Consider the following 12239-nt stretch of genomic DNA (forward strand, 5'->3'; position numbering starts at 1 on the left):
TGTATGTCAGAACAAATAGTGGACTATATAAGAGTTCCTAAAAATAGTATATGTAGCGTAACTTTGATCCTTGACTTATTAAAAAAGGAATAATTTGAATATTTAGTATTAGTGACCCACTTAACTATAATTCTTTAAGTTAGGTATATCAGTGATACTATGCAGTTTTTCTCATCTCTCTTGTCTAAAACAAATAAGAACAAATAAGAAATGAGCTTGTCCAATGTATTTTCCCTTCTGTTTATTTTTTTAAGTCAGGCAGCTTTGAAATCCAAAAACAAACAAACAGGGATGTATGAATCGAGTCAAACTGACAGACACTTCTGTAATCAAAGCCTGCCTAGAAGTTTTGATTCCATGTTCACACCCACTATCTTGACACATCCTGAAATGTTCCTGTGCATGGAATTGTGTAACTTCTCTTGGAGAAACATTTGTAGGACATGTATACTAGCAAGTCAAATATTTCATTTGATACATGTAACAAATAGCAAGGAGACATCTGAATTTAGTTTGTTCCTGTTTCTAAGCAATTTCATTCCATGTCTTTTTTTTAAAAAAAAAAAAACAGAGTACTAAGCCCCTCTCTTTCCTGTGCAGCATAATCAGTAGCTTCATTTGCTTGCATTTGTTCCCTCCCTTGCTCTCTCAGTGATATGCATCTGTGTAAAATAAAATATAGACTGAAATTATGAGGATCAGAGCTAGTGTCTCTGCTGGTTTAGAATTATGGAACACATGCATATATAGTTTCATCAATTAAATTAAAATATGAATTCAGAGTTATAATTCCTATTCTATTAACATTGTTCCATGAGTCTTCTACTCCTTTCCTTAACATATTCCCATACCTGGAATACTGCAATCCACATCTGGAATACTGCAGCCAATTTTGATCACAGTATTACAAAAAAGATGGAAAAAGTTCAGAGAAGAGCAACTAAGATGATCAAAGGCCTGGAGACTAAAACATATGAAGAATGGCTGCAGGATTTGGGTTTGGCTAGTCTAAAGAAAAGAAGAGTTAGTGGATACATGATAGCAGTATTCCAGTATTTGAGAGGCTGCCACAAAGAAGAAGGGGTCAAATTATTCTCTAAAGCACATAGGGCAGGACAAGAAACAATGGTTGGAAACTAATAAAAGAGAGAAGCAACCTAGAATTAAGGAGAAACTTCCTAAAAGTAAGGACAATTAGCCAGTGGAACAGCTTGTCTCCAGAAATCATGCGTGCTCCATCACTGGAGGTTTTTAAGAAGAGTATAGAAAACTACTTATAGCATACGCTCTCCTGCTTGAGTAGGGGGTTGGACTATAAGACCACCAAAGTTTCTTCCAGCTCATTCTATTCTGTTCTGTTCTATTCTATATAACACATTCATTTGTAAGTTTTCTTTTTAAATCATGCAATTGGTCCATATGTTCCATAATTCAGATCAGCAGAAAAAGTCCATTTAGCTCAGGTTTTTTATTCTTATTTATTAGTCAGTAGGTGTCACTCTCTCATACTGTTTTCAAGAAAATGCAGTATTACACCAAATATATATTATGTTTTAAATACTTTTAATATTGCTGTTTCTGTCCAGATCCTAGCTTAGCTCTATTCATATGTGACTCCTTGACATGTGTACTCTTCTCTTTAAATTATCTCAAATTATTTGCAACCATCTGCTATAATGTTGTTATACTGTATGTTACTTAAGTAGTGAAAATATTTTCATTTCAATATTAAGAAATGCATGTATATCCAACCATCTTTTAATAAAAGGAATTTAACAAGGAAACATTGACAGCCAACAGGTTTTAAGGAATGCCTAATTTCAAAATAATTTCCGTTTGCTCAATGATATACGTCAGGTACATAAATTAATCAAGCGATATCAATATTTAATGCTTATATCAAGGCAATAATAGATAAAGATGTCACCCTTGTAATTCTTTCACTTCAAGATAAAGGCAATAATCAGCAAAATAAAAATTTAATTTATAAATTTGAAGGCAGGTTTAAAGTTTCTGTGGGAGACTACTTTTTAAGGAAAAGATGCAAAAGTAAAATCCCAACTTTTCTAATGTTCTGATTGGAAGTTTGATTTACGTAACATGGGAAAGCTATTGGAATTATGGTGGACAAAAATATCCATCTGCCTGCAGCTGCTGTGTAAAAGATAAATTTCTTCTAAAGATGAATTCAAGAAGAAATTGAGAATAACGCCAGAATCTTTATTTATTCAATTTCTTGGTCAACTACTAAGAATACCACACAGTACACAGATAAATCCACCCTAGAAAGAAAAAAAGGATACAAAAATATCCACGCTGGATAAGCCTACCTACCTAGCTTGCCTTCATTCTATCCCTAAAGAACAAGGAGGTGTTTAGCATAAATCCACAAGGGACATTGCACAAAAGGATGCCTACAGAAATAATATAGTAGCAGCATTTCCATAATTCTAGAAATGAAAAAAAGCTATAAAGAGCAACCAAAATAATCACACGATAAAGAAATGTTGCTCTTTTAATCTGAGGAAAAGAGATATTTATAGGAAGGCATACTGCACAAAGGTGCTTAAAATTACATGTGTTAGGATATCAGAATCTGAATGTAGAAAAATTCCAAAAAGAGAAAATAAAAGTTTTTCATATAATTTATATGTAAGTTACAGTCCACACAGCTATCACCTAAGATAATATTAAAAATAAATACTGTTTTCTTATGTTCATGTCCCAGCACTGAAAACCCTATAATACAGATAGTCCTCAAATTACAATGATTCATTTAGTGACCATTTGAAGTTACAATAGCACTGAAAAAAGTGGCTTATGACTGTCTTTCACACTTGCGACCATTGGAGCATCCCCATGTCAAAGGATCAAAATTCAAATGCTTGGCAACTGATTCATATTTATTCGGGTTGCCGTGTTCTGGAATCACGTTATCACCTTTTGTGACCTTCTGACAAGCTAAGTCAATGGGGGAAGCCAGATTCACTTAACAACACTATTACTAACTTAACAACTGCAGTGGTTCATTTAACAACTGTGACAAGAAAGGTGATAAAATGGGGCAAAATTCACTTAACAAATGTCTCACTTAGCAACAGAAATGTTGGGCTCAATTGTGGTCATAAGTGGAGGACTACCTGTACGCAATTAAGTAACATTAGGGTTTAGTCACTCAGATGGATATTCTGAACTGAGTGGTTTCTCCTGCATTATAAAATTACCTCAGCTAGGGCACAAAAACAAGCCACTGTGTTCTACCAACATGACGGGAACGATGACATGTTGTTCTTTTTACTTGGAAATAACATTTATCAGTGTTTTAAGAAGTGACATACTAAAATTTCTAAGAAAACTTTTTTTACAAGAATAGTTTTATTGAGATTCTTGAATGTCACACTGAGCAAAAAGCTAGAATTTTTGTTTAAGATTCAACAAGAATTGAAATAAACACAGACTAATTGTTCTTGCTTGCTTTCTGCTACGCTGCCTTTTCTACCAGTGCAAAACTCCATTGCTAGTTTGCTTATTTCCGACCTGCAATTATCCAACAAACCAGGAACCAAAAGCAAAGAACAAATAATGTCATCAAATTCTGGTTTATTAGGAAACCAGTGAACCTAGAATTCATATATGGGTATACCACTAAACAAACCAGTGCTACAAGTTTCTTGTTTTGTTTTGCCTTTCCTGCTGAGGGAAGGCAAGCATAAGGAATTAAGCAATAGCTTTGTGTTGCCTATTATTAATAAGCCAGGAGTTATAGCAATTAGATTACTACAAAATAAGAAGTCTATGAAAAGGCTATGGGGATATATATTTTATTTGAATCTTTAACCAACACCAGGAGACAAACATTTTTACATTTATGAAATGTGTTGGCAGAGTGAATAATGAAATGCAGCTTAACACACAGAAGGAAATCAGGACACACCCAGTGTTGAACTGACAAGAACTTCATTACCCACAATCATCTGAACTAAGTACAACGACCTGTGCCCAATAGAGATTTATTGACTTTCAACCATATTGAATAAATTCAAGGCAGTGGTGCTGTTTTGTTTTATCTGTCCTTAGCTCAATGCCTGAAAGCAGCTTAAATATCTAATGATGAATGTGACAACACCAGACAAAATACAGTCTGTTTTTTTTTCTTTTTTCTTGCAGAGGATACTTCTTTAAACATTCCCTTCCTATGTCATTTGAGTTTGCATATGGAAGAGCAATTGCTTAACCATCTTAATGTGTGCTGTTTCAGTGCAGAAATTAAATCTCAATTTAGTCATACGCGGCTTAATTATGCCAGGAACATACACACAAAAGGAATTATGTACACTGTAGAAGTGAAGTTCTCTTATCTTGTTTTTTTTTTAAATGAAATAGACACCATAATAGTGTTAGTACATAGTACAAATATATAGTACTGTTCAGGTAATCAGATTTACATGACTGGACATAGATAATTTGTGTTCTTCAGAATGGACTACAATAAGCACTTGCATGAGCAAAGCAAAGAAAAAAAATCGATCAGTGAACAGAGCCAACACCATCACATTCTCCAACCAATAGCAATAAGATTTGGTATCAAAAGGTAGGCTTCAGAAACATTGGGGTGGGGGTTCTTTACTTTCTCTTTTATCACTTCAGGTGTTGAGGGAGATACAAAGTTTTGGTTGTTGCTCTTCTGCCCTCCCATTGATAAGGCAGTCTTTCATTAGGTTCATACACTGCATATAATTCTAGCATGTTTGGAGGAGTTAATTCAGGATGGATAAAGTTTGCTAGATCGGATGTCACCTCTCGGTTTCCTAATCCAACAGAGATGGTACAAGAAGCCTTCTGGAAATGTTGTGTATGTTAAAAATTGTGTGAACTAAATAAAGGATAGCTAATTTTTAAAAACACATAATGATGCAAATAGCTCTTTGCAATGTGTAAAACCAGTTTTTCATTTAAGAATTATTTCAAAATAAATATATTTTCTCTTTAATTTCAGGCAGGTAGAAGAATTTAGCATTTCCTTTTTCTTCTATATCAGTTATGGTTCGTTGTACTTTTCTGTTAAACATCAACTTCATTTATTAGATGAGTATACTATTTGTAACTGAAAGAAGACATATGTTACAGAGAGTCAATATACCATATTAGTATATTAATAAAAATTGCTGAGGTAGAGGTTATTTTTAAGAGAAACTTTCTAATATCCCCACAATCTTCCAAAGACTAAATAGAAATATAGCAGCTGAATGACCTTCATATCCGATACATTGTTTTGAACAGCTCTTTTCCCACTGAAACATGTCTTAAATAAAGCTCAATATCCACAATGGAAAAAAACCCACCAGTTTCCAGGATTATAGCAGACAGAAAAAATGTTAAGTGTGTAAATAATGACCATCTGGCATATACAATTAATTTGGGGCAAGCTGAAAAAATGGGTCAAGGAGGCACTTAAGAAATGAAACTAACTTCTTTTTAGAGTGCTTCTGGAAGAAAATCAAACAATTTGAAGTTGCTTGACAATTATTCCCAGAAGAGTCTGTTTTAATATATATGTTAACATATGTTTTAGGAAAGCATTAGTTGCTGAACAGAATTAATATCGCTATTCAAATGACTTTAAATCAATTTGTAAAAAGCAAAACAAAAAAGGGAGAACTTAAATGTAGCTTGTTAAAAAAACACTTATACAGTGATGGCAGAATGAGCAGCTCTGAAAGATAACTCACGTTTTAAAATTAAAGAATAAAATCTAGAAACCATAAGTTAAACAAAGATTAGTAAAACTATTGTTAAATTATATATCACATTAATAGCTTGCATGCAATTAGCATTCTGGATATTGCTTGCCTTTGCAATGGATGACACTATTTTAGCTCTCAGTAGTGAGATTTAATGATAGATTTTCAGATGCTTCCTAGCTCTATATGTCCTTTCTAAAAATGGATCTGGTACAAAATACTGAAAAGAGAGGGCTGGTATGGCTCAACTAATATTTAATGCTAGTTTTCTGTTTTTTTTATTCCTTGTATTGAATTACTAGTTGATGGTAGTCAGAAATCTCTTCCCAGTCATAACTTCATTGGTTTGGATTATTTATATGTCTAAAAAAGAGCATCAATAAACATAAGAGTTCAATCATATGTAAACCAGAACTATGTAGGAAACACCAATCCAGTACTCTGAAAGAGATCAGATTTTTATAGCTTGCTCTGCAGATATTTTAATCTGACTCCATGACTAGATCTGGAATGAGCCATGAAAATAGGAAATCACATCTCCTACACCATAGTTTACAGAAGCAAAGGGGTGAATTATGTTTGCCTATGTGCAATTATATCTTATTCTGTGAAAAATTTACAGATTAGGCCAAGAATTCTTAACAATGATTCTTTAAAATTTAGATTACTGTAACTTTATTATTTGGGGATGGAATGTATATATGAAGTGATAGTAGTCCTGTGGGGGTAAATTAAATTTAGTAATTAACTTTTTACCTCTTAAATAATCAAATAAATTATTCATTCTAAAACGCAATGGACAGGGGTTTATATAACAACTATAATACAGATAATGGCAATCACCAAAAATATGTAATCTTCTAGTCGTAGGTAGGCTTGATAGAACAAATAATGACGAAAAACCTGGCCATCTGGAAAGACATGTCAAGGTCCTGGTGAAATAGAAGTGACACAAAAGCATGGTGCATTTTTCCAGAGTAGTTCTTTAAAATGGAATATATATATTCTGTGGAATCCCTAAGCCTCATGTTCCCTTGCGGGTCTCTTTACCGGGAATCTCAGAAGATATATATTAGTGATATATCTTCTGTAAAGAGATCTACAAAAGAGCATGAGGCAGATGAAGAAATATTTTATACTACCATTGCCAGACTGTGGTGGGAAATGTAGTCTGCACCTGGCCAACATGAAGGAAGGTCTGACAAAATTCGGAATTAGAATTGGAGGAAGATAAGTTGGCATATGCCCATTGGAAAAATCTGGGGACTGCGGGATTGGATACTAGGCTTAGATTGGCTTAAAAATCAATATCCAGCTACATTGCTCATGTCTTTGGTCTTATTGATCATTCTGATTGTGGAATGACTCATGACCTAAGAACATGCCACATTTGCCGTATTCTTCTCTCCCTATAATCTCTGTCTTCATCTGCATCAAGATAGTTTGTTTGCTTCTTTGCAATACCCATCTACTTCCCATCATCATTGTTGTGCTTAACTGCAGATATTCACAATTACTATATACCACATACAATTAATCAGTAAACTGTATCTGAGTGAATCTGAGAACAATACGTGACTGGAAAGTCAGGAGAAGGCAGGAAAGGGTTGATTTCTAAGATGCCACATATGTGGGGCACCAGAAACTAACCTGTCTTCTCCTGAATGCCAGGAACTTTTAGATTTCAGTAAAGTTACAGACAGGTTTATTTGTACTGGTGAAAATTTACAACTCAAAAATCTGTAAATAGAATAAGAGTAATCGGTACCTTACTGTGCAAATCTTTTAAAAACCAAATCCGGGAAAGAACTCTTAATAAAATAGGTAGCAACTGTTTCCCTGTTTTGAAGAACTTTAAACTTTAAGTCCTCTGCAGATCTGAGGACTTCGTGGCGATTTATAGAGCTTTCTTGTCAACAGTACAGATTGCAACTTCAAATTGCAATTGTTTTCTTATATATGAGCTTTTGACTTTCTTGTCTAGTCTAAACTCTGCTATTATTTGGAAACCTCAGGTCCTGGGCTTGACCGCATGTTAGCTTCCAAGGCCAGATAAGGCAGAATAACAGAACGGAATGAGAGTTGGAAGGGATCTTGAAGCTCTTCTAAAGCAGGAAACCCTACATTATTTCAGACAAATGGTGGCCAATCTCTTCTTTAGAACCTCCAGTGTTGGAGCACTCACAACTTCTGAAGGCAAGTCATTCCACTGATTGATTGTTCTTACTGTTATGAAATTTCTCCTTAGTTTTAGGTTGGTTCTTTCCTTGAATAGTTTGGTGCCATATTTAAATTGGCTTTAACGGGATCCTATTGCTAGATAGTTAAAAAAAAAAAGATGCCCATGCTTTTAAAGATAGCTTTCAGCACGTGTGTTCAGCACAAGCCTTTGTCAACTTTGGTGACTTAAAAGACTGTATTCATTTTATTTATTTATATGCTGCTCATCTTACTATGAAGCCACTCTGGGGGATCCTGGGAGTTGAAGTCCACACATCTTCACCTCATTAAGATTGAGAAGGGGTGTTGGTACTTACCTGATATGCCATTCTCAGTGAGCTGCGACGAGCTTCCAGAGACTGGGAGGTGCTTAGTCTCTGCTTGGATAGGCTGGGCTTAATTGTTAGGACGCTCTTACTCCTCCCTGACTCCTCCCTAGCGTCCCCCAGTTTTGGCGAAGACGAGGTGATCCAATCCCCACCCTCTTCTTTGTTTTGTTTGTTTGTTTGTTTTATGAATTTCCAGATTTCGTTGGCTGGAACAGGATCCCACCAGACGGATATTGGGTGGGGCTGGATGATCGTCGCAGCTCACTGAGAACGGTCGTATCAAGTAAGTACCAATGTCCCTTCTCCATTGAGCTGCTCTGAACATCCAGAGTGGGACATACCAAAGCTTGGCTTGTCCTATGGGAGGGTCTCCATCTGGGTTCGAGCCCCCCCCCCCACTGTCCAAGTGGACCCGTTGTAACACCCTCCTACTAAAGGAGGCCTCAGCAGAAGCAAATACATCAATTTTGTAATGCCGAATGAAAGGTGATGGAGAGAGCCATGTTGCCTCTCTACATATTTCTGCTATAGGAGCTTGCGTGGCCTGGGCTGCTGAAGTTGCCACGCTCCTTGTTGAATGTGCCATGATGCCCCTAGGCACAGTAATGATTGAATCTCGTACGCCTTGGCTATCGTGGCTTTCAGCCACCTGCCTATAGTTGAAGGTAAGACCTTATGCCCCTGAGTGGTTGGCTGAAAAGATACGAAAAGGGCTTCAGTCTTCCTGAAAGGAGCCATTCAATGTAAGTATGCATGGAGAGTTCTGCAGACATCAAGTCGGTGCCATTGATGCTCTAGGCCCTGAGAAGGCCTGAGGCAAAAATTTGGGAGCACAAGTTCTTGTGCCCTGTGGAAGGCTGAATTGACTTTTGGTATGAATGTGGGGTCTGGTCAAAGAACCACTCTGTCAGTATGGATTATACAAAGGTCCTTTCAGGCCGACAGAGCCGCTATTTCCGAGATACGTTGTGCTGATGTTATAACGAGGAAAACTACCTTGTATGTGAGAAAATGGAGACTAGTAGTTTTCAGTGGTTCAAATGGACCCTTTGTGAGTGCTGTGAATACCTTGTTAAGGTCCCATGTTGGATAACAATGTACCACTGGTGGACATAAATTTGTGGTGCCCCAAAGAAAACTCTTTATCCGTGGGTGGTGGGAGATGAATGTTAGACCTTCCCAGGTCACCACCGAGGCAATAGCCGCCACCTGTCATCTTAAAGTGTTTGGAGAGAGCCTTGTCAAGACCATCTTGAAGAAACTCCAAAACTTGTGCCATTGAAAGCGAAAATGGGTCCACCTTGGATTTGGTGCACCATTTATAAAAGATAGTCCATGTGGCATTATATATATGGCTCTTAGAAGGGTGCCGAGCTGCTTGAATGGCATTGATCACCCTCGTCGAGAGATTCTCCTTTTTTGGATGTCTCCGCTCAACCTCCAAATGGCTAGGTGTAGCCATTGAGGGTCTGGGTGTTGGATTAGTTCCTGGGTGAGCAGAATTTTGTGCAGTGGAATTTTCCATGGTTCTTCTGTGGACAGAGCCCTGACATCTGCAAACCACGGCCTCCTGGGCCAGTATGGTGCCACCAAGATCAGTTTTGCTTTCTTGTCCAGCAGCTTTTGGATCACCTTGGGTATCAGCGGGAGAGGGGGGAAGGCATAGAGGAGTTCCTAGGGCCACCAGCAATGGAGGGTGTTGATGTTCTCCACCCCCTGGGATGGGTATCTCAAAATGAATCTCGGGAGCTGTGCGTTCAGGGGAGAAGCAAACAGATCTATAACTGGCAGACTGAATCTCTGAACCGCCTCCTGAAACAGATCTGGGCCACTCTGACTGGTCGACTGTGGCCCTGCTCAGCCAGTCTGCCTGTGTATTTGTGAGCCCAGAAATATGCTCCACTGTGATGGAGTTCAAGTTCCTTTCTGCCCAAAGGCACAGTCTCTCTGCTTCCCACATGAGTTGTTTTGAGTGGGTATCCCCTTGTCGGTTTATAGGTGCTTTCGTTGTGACGTTGTCTGTTAGTATGAGGATGTTTCTCATTCAAATATGAGGAAGGAAACTGCGAAGGGCCAGGTGGACAGCCCTGAGCTCCAACCAATTTATGCTGTTCGATCGGTCTGCTGCTGACCAACGTCCTTGAGCCAAGAGGGACTGGAAATGTGTCTGTGGGACTCTTTTAGTGGACAACCCTTGTTGATGGTCGGAGAATGCGGGTATTCACTGAGATTGGCCACAGCCTTACTGATTTTCCCTTAAAATATGGTTCCTCATGGGCTTGGGAACCTATGGAAGGGGGGAAGCTCTGAAATGGCTTTATTGTATGCAATATCTTGAAAGCATCCTCCTGTGGTTATAGCTATATTTATGTTTTAATTAATTAATCATTTTTTTACATTTTGTTTCTAATTGTTGTTCTCTTTATTGTTTGATGCCTAGAGACATAGTTGTAATATGGACAACTACCTGCATTTGGTAAATAAATAAATAAATACACAGTACATAGTGAAAAATACACAAATGTCCTGTCCATATGAATAACAAAGATGATTTCCAATTTTATCCCATGGAAAATATATATATATATGTATTTAAATAATGTACGTTTTTGATATTATTTATGTAACAGGCAATTTAACGTAATATTGCATCTATTTAGGCATATTTTCTGAAGAAACTATTTTAACTGTTTAGACTGAGATCCCTGGGACCAGCTGAATTGAGGAGGCTGACCAGAAAGAAACTTAGTAAAGCAACGAGGACTGTGCAACTTTTGGAGGCTGCCATTGTGAATGCTAACTTCTGGTATTCTGTGGCATTGTGTTTGGAAGAGGCACACAGAACAGCATTTAGAAATAGACTTGATATAAGATAAGTTGCTGATTTAAATGTATGTTGGAAGATATTTAATTGTTATATTTATTATATTTATAATATGTATTATATTTATTAACATTTAATACTCTAATATTCTAAAATAATATTCTATTATTATTTATTATTAGATACCTTTAGGATTTTTACCTTTTTCTTTGTATTATTCTGTTATTTTTTCTAAATTTGAATGTCTTGACTTATATACTCAAACTTTATTGTATATCTTTCTTCTACTATTTGTTAAAAAAAAAATAGAATTGATAAATGGTATATTGAAATTAATATAACTTACTAAATAGATAAATAGTTTAATAGAAAAATATAATTATAAATATCTACTTGTGATTTCAGTGATACAATATATTTGATTATAAGGATTAAGGCTGAGTATCAATCTAGTAACTATCAGTGATAAGTTAATAACATATTGATAATTTATTGATAATTCATTGACAATTTTAAATCTGATAACTGAAAAGTGATTACCTTTTTTTCTTTCTTTTGGAAATATTAACTGCTTAACCACCTGATTAATTGATATTAATTATTAATCTTAGTAGTGATAGGAAATTAATGTAACCAATTCAATAACAAAAGAAAACTTCAATTAATTAACCTAAAATAATTAGAAACGCTTAACTATTTATACAGTTAATGGTAATTTGGGACAATATATATAGAATTGTAGACAAGCAATATAAGATCATTAGAGATATGACTAGCATTCTAACTACTAAGACAGGAAAGAAACCAACACCAACATCAACAGTGGCATTATCTAGTCCTGCACCACCCACCCAATGAACGATCGAAGGGATGTTGGCGCCTGAGAAAACGAGTACCATGCCTAATGTCCAGTCAGTACAGGCTTCCTTATTAGCAATACAAGGAACGATGATGATGTTGCAAGAATCAATCTCAAAGAATCATATTGAAAGCAGAGCTCATAGAGATATGATGAAAGCTGAACTGAATATTGAAATAGGGGAAATGAAAACTGAAATCAGGAACCTAGATGAAAAAATGGGATTGATTCAAGAATCAATTAAAAATAATGAAAAAAGGATCAAA

At 36.2% G+C, this 12239-nt stretch overlaps 1 protein-coding gene across 1 annotated transcript in view; it reads right to left on the minus strand.

Moving 5' to 3' along the window:
- Window positions 1–12239, minus strand: part of PRKCD (protein kinase C delta) — a 63595-nt gene that overhangs the window by 33983 nt on the left and 17373 nt on the right. The window lies entirely within an intron of this gene.

Source organism: Pseudonaja textilis, chromosome 2, assembly GCF_049901715.1.
Source record: "Pseudonaja textilis isolate UNSWEBS1 chromosome 2, rPseTex1.2, whole genome shotgun sequence".
In the NCBI taxonomy this organism is placed as follows: Eukaryota; Metazoa; Chordata; class Lepidosauria; order Squamata; family Elapidae; genus Pseudonaja; species Pseudonaja textilis.